Here is a 6000-nt window from a genome sequence, read left to right on the forward strand (position 1 = left end):
TGCTTGGTCTAGGTAGGAGTAATTATTTCCCACTACTGAGGGCAAACCCTTCTGTGCAGTCTACCTAATGTCCCATGCATCAGTGGAGTTTTCCAGCATGGGTGGTTGGAGGAGGCTCTATTCACAGTCTTGTGTGAGCCCTGAGGACTATTGTCTCTAACCTTTGGGTGGTCCTTTCCCCAGCCCAAGTCACTGCTTCACAGGCATGCACTGATCACTACTAGGCTGGATCCTCCGGGCTGGGGATGGGGGCTACCCACGTAGATCTCCAGGGTTCTGTCCCTGTGCAGCTCCCTCCCGTCAGACCCTCTGTCCTGTCGTGTGCCCTGTCCTCCTCAGGCTCTTATCTCCGTCCTCTTAACCTCAGGGCCCACCCAGCTCCATCCCGGAAGCTGTCGTGGCAGGACCCTGGGGCAATGACAGGGCGTGCCCCACATACTTCTCATCTCTCAGGAATCACCACTTTTTGTTGCCTGGTGCCCTGGGTCTTGAAAGCCACTGCTTCATATATTTTATTCATTCTTTCACTGATGCAGGCGGTAGGACGTATCTGATCCCTGTTATTCCATGTTGGCGAGCAGCAGAACGGTGACCAGCCATTCGTATGTAATATAACTATCAACATATTTAGGCTCAAATATACTAGTAATTACTGGCATGTTTATTAAAAGTAATAAGCACCTTACGCTCTCCCATTCGATCTGCATTCCTTTCGCTCTCTTGACAATCGGCTTTTGAATGAATTACTTTTTATTATTCCATTTTTTTCTCTATGAGCTGAGAAGTTATACAGGCTTTTATTATTCTTTTAGTAGTTACTCCTGAGATTACAACACGCTTCCTGAACTCATCAACGTCTAACATCAAATGATGCCTTTATGAAGGATGCAAAAATCTCGGAACGTTTCGACTCTACCCACCCCCCAAATTGCAGACTGATGCCACTGCACATTTCCATCCTATCGTGCATTTAACCCAACATGATGCCATTGCTGCCACCCACTATCAGCATCCGTTAAGATGCACTGATATATCTACTGTTTGGCTGTTCTTTATGCCTTCCTGCATCTCTCTTCTTCCCGAGACCATCCCTTTGCCTGAAGAACACCTCTTAGTATTTTCTTTCGTGTTGTTCTTCTTACGCCAAAGTCTCTCTGCTTTTCTGTCTGAAAATGTCTTTATGTACCCTTCGGTCTTGAAGGGTATTTTCTTTGCATACAAAATCTGACTTCAACAGCTATCTGACTTGTGGCCCTTTAAAGATACCATTCGGATGCCCCGGGTTCCTTTATTTTTTTTTGAAAATCAGATTCTCGGGGTGCCTGGGTGGCTCAGTGGGTTGCACATCCAGCTTCGACTCAGGTCACGATCTCACGGCTTGTGAGTTCGAGCCCGGCGTCGGGCCCTGTGCTGACAGCTCGGAGCCTGGAGCCTGCTTCCGATTCTGTCTCCCTCTCTCTGGCCCTCCCCGCTCATGCTCTGTCTCACTCTCCCTCTCAAAAATAAAAAAATAAATTGAAAATCAGCTGTCGGCCTAAGGGAAAGAGATGAGACCACCCCCCTTTGCTTTGGACGGAGACCACCGGCTTGGTGGGAGGTGAGGGGTGGGCAGAAGCATTCCAGCCTTTGGGGGGTGGGGAAGTAGAATTCACCCTTGAATCATCTCTCGGCTCTAAAACTGGATGAAGGCAACCGTAGGGTTTTGGTGCCCCCTGGTGCCTGGCGGAAGCAAGCCTCAACCACAGGCAGGAAGACCCTCCAGCGTCTCGAAGTGTTTCTCTAATGTGACAAATACACATTCCGTCCCACAGCGACCCTACAAGGGGACAAGACAAGGTGGAGAAGTACAAGGGAAAACAGTAACAAGCCCACGGGCACCCAGATATTGACATTCTCATCGACTGTCAGACACATCTCAAAATAAGTACGTGTTGATTGTTTAAGCGGATAAAAGGCAAGGCTGAGAATTTTGGCAGATGGACTCGTATCACGTGCCTCTTAAGGTCCGTGCAGGCTCTCTCGGCCGCACCTGTCCCAGAGCACTTGGCCGTTTGTTCTGCGTCAGCTGTCACGGTGGTAACTGGTTCTAGGTGGGCCCCCCCCCACCCCGACTCCAGGCAGGTGCACCTCAGCAGCCTTGCACGTCAGGCCCGCCCTGGGTGCCACTGGGGTCCAACGCAGGTTGTCCTGGTTTCCACGGCAGCATGAAAAGCTCCAGGACTCGCCCAGCACTCACGTCTGTGCGAAAGTAGGGGAGTCAATACTCCGTGGCATGAACCATTGACGAACGGGGCTTGGGCACTGGCTTGTAAGTAAACTATTCCCCACTCCTCCTCCTGGACGGAACGTGCTGATACTCAGCCTCTTGGAAGATGAGGCTGAGATAGAATAAGCAGCCGACTCTTCTCCAAGCCTGTACCCACCATGCCCTGTGTCACTCCTGACTGCCTGATCTCTCTCTCTCTCTCTCTCTCTCTCTCTCTAAGACGATGGTAGCCCAGAACCTTTGCCTCACCTCTCTTCCTTCCCAGGTGCGTGAGTGTCCCGTGGCTGCCATAACAACGTACTACAAACTGGGTGACTGAAAATGACAGCACTGTCTTGTCTCAGGCTTCCGGAGCCGGGAGTCCAAAGTCAAGGAGTCAGCCGGGCTGTGCTGTCTTCAAAGGCTCCAGGGGAGAAACTTTCCTTGCCTCTTCCAGCTTCTGGTGACCCCAGGCATTCCAGGCTTGTGACAGCCATCCTCCGACCTCTGACCCCTCCCCACATGGTGGTATCTGCTGGGCCTCCTCTCGTTGTGTCCCTGTAGCTGTCAGTCTCTGGGTCCAAATTCCCTTTTTATAAGGGCCCAGTCATACTGGATTAGAACTCACCATAATGACCTCATTTCAACTTCATTACACCTGTAAAGACCCTATTTCGAAATAGGGTCTCATTCTGAGGTACCGGGAGGTAGGACTTCAACATGGCACTTGGGGAGACATGATTCAATTCATATAAACAGGGAACCCAGGCTATGACCCAAATAAATAGATAAAAATTTCATTAACTGAATAATAATAAAATAACCGAAATTGTAAACATATTTGGTGGGTGCACTAGCAAATTTTGTGATCTGGAAGAGACTATCCAGAATAAAGCGCAAAGGGGGCACTTGGGTGGCTCAGTCGGTTAAGCATGCGACTCTCGACTTCAGCTCAGGTCATGATCTCACGGCTCATGAGATCAAGCCCCACGTCTGGATCTGAGCTGACAGCACGGAGCCTTCTTGGGATCCTCTCTCTCCCCCCTCTCTCTGCCTCTCCCCTGCTTGAGCTCCCTGTCTCAAAATAAATAAATAAACATTCTAAAAAAAAAAAAAAACAGAATAAAGCACAAGGAAAGAAAAGAGTGGAGGGAAAAAACAAACAGAAGAGGTTCTAAGATCTCACCAGTCCTATTGAACACAGTACTGGAAGTCCCCGCCAGAGCAACTGGGCAAGAAAAAGACATAAAAGCATGCAAATCAGAAAGGAAAAAGTCAGATTATCTGTTTGCAGTCGACATGATGTTATGTGTAAAAAAACACTAATGACCCACCACACACACACAGAGTGTTGGGAGAACTAATCTACAAATTCAGTAAAGTTGAAGAATACAAAAATTCACACACAAAAATCAGATGTGTTTCTATAGACTAACAATGAACCATCCAAAAAGTAAATTAAGGAAATAATCCCATTTAAAATAACATCAAAAAGAATAAAGGATTTAGGAAAAGATTTAGTCAAGGAGGTGAGGGACTATAGAAAACTTATAAGAAACCTTATAGAAAACCATAAGATACTGACAAAAGAAATTAAAGGAAGCAGAAATAATGTTCATGGATTGGACGAATTGCTATGGCTAGAATGTTCATATTACCCAAAGCAGATTCGATGCAGTCTTTATCAAAATCCCAAAGGCCATTTTTCCTGAAATTAAAAAAAAAAATCCTAAAATTCATGTGAAACCACAAAGAAGCCTGAATGGCCAAAGTGACCTCCAGAGAGACCAAAGGTGAAGGCGACACATTTCCTGATTTCAAAAGATGCGACCACCAGACAGTAATGAAAACAGTAGTGGCATGAAAACAGACGTACAGGCCAAAGGGTCAGAACAGAGAGGCCAGAAGTAACCCCACATGTGTGCTGGTCAACTGACCTTCAGCAGAGTGCCAACAACACACAATGGGGAGAGGACAGTCTCTTCCACAAATGGTGCTGGGAAAAGTGATATCCGCATGCAAAAGAATGACATTGGGCCTCATCTGGCACCACGCACGAAAATCAACTCAAAATGAATTAAAGATTTAAATTTAAGACCTGAAACTGTAAACCTCCTGGAAGAAAATATAAGGAAAAGCTTAACGACACGGGTCTTGGCAATGGTTTCTTGGATATGACACCAAGAGCACAGACAACAAAAGCAAAAATCAACAAGTGGGACTGCATCAGACTAAAAAGCTTGTGACCATACAAGGGAACGATCAACAGAGTGAAAAGGTAACCCATGGGATGGGAGAAGATATTTGCAAACTGTATCTCTGATAAGGAGCTAATATTCAAAATGTATAGAGAACTCCTACAACTCAGTAGCAAAAAAATCAAACAACCTGATTAAAAAGTGGGCAAAGGATTTGAATAGATATTTTTCCAAAGAAAATATACAGATGGCCAACAGGTACATGAAAAGATGCTCCACATCAATAATCATCAGGGAAACACAAATCAAAACTATAATATCACTTCACACCTTTTAGGATGGTTATTATGAAGAAGGAGGAGGAGGAGGAAGAGGGAAGAGGAGGAAGAGGAGGGGAAGGGAAGAAGGAAAAGTGTTGGCAAGGATGTGGAAAAACTGGAACCCTTGTACACTGTTGAGAATGTAAAATGGTGTAGCTACTATGGGAAATGGCAGAGCGTGGCCTCAAAAAATTGAAAATCGAACTGCCATATGATCCAGCAATCCCATTTCCAGGCATCTATCTAGAAGAATGGAAATCAGAGGTATCTACACTCCCACGTTCATCACAACATTATCCACAACAGCCAAGAAATGGCAAAACCTGAAATGTTCATGGACAAATGAATGGATAAAGAAAACGTGTGATATACCTACTTTGGAATATTATGTAGCCTTAAAAAAGAAAATCTTCTCATTTGTGACAACATGGGTGAGCCTGGAAGACATTAGGCTCGGTGAAATAAGCCAGACACGGTACAAACACTCATGACTCCACTTAGATGAGGATCTAAAGTAGTCGAACTCAAGGAAACAGCTTAGAACGGTGGTTGCCAGGGACTGGGGGGAGGGAGACAGAAATAGGGAGGTGCTGTTCAACAAGTAAAGTTTTAGTTATACAAGAAGGAGAAGTCCTAGAGATCTGCTGTCCCACGTTGTTCCTGCAGCTGACAATATTGTACTGTGCGTTTACAATTTTGTTGTAAGGGGCACCTAGGTGACTCAGTCAGTTGAGCATCCGACTTTTAATTTCAACTCAGGTCATGATTCCAGGTTTGTGTTGGGCTCCTCACTGAGCGTTGACCGTGGAATGTGCTTAAGATTCCCTCCCTCCCCCGTCTCCTCAAATAAAAAATAAGTAGGGACACTTGGGTGGCTCAGTCGGTTAAGTGCCTGACTTTGGCTCGGGTCATGAGCTCCCGGTTCAGGAGTTCGAGCCCCGACTCAGGCTCTGCACGGACAGCACGGAGCCTGCTTCAGACCCTCTGTCTCCCTCTCTCTCTGCCCATCTCTCTCTCTCTGAAAAATAAACATATAGAAAATATTTTTTAAAATAAATTAAAAACTTAAAAAGTAAATTTGTGGCAAGGGTAGATAGAACTCATGTTAAGTGCTCTTACCACGTATTTCTTTTATTTTTAAAAACAGAGCTCTTCCCACCCCGCTGTTGATGAGCCACAGACCCAGAAGCCGGGAAGGATGGATGGAGCCCACACGTGGAGGCGGTGAGGGCAATCA

Source organism: Panthera onca, chromosome B3 (genome assembly GCF_046562875.1).
Source record: "Panthera onca isolate mPanOnc1 chromosome B3, mPanOnc1 haplotype 2, whole genome shotgun sequence".
Lineage (NCBI taxonomy): Eukaryota > Metazoa > Chordata > Mammalia > Carnivora > Felidae > Panthera > Panthera onca.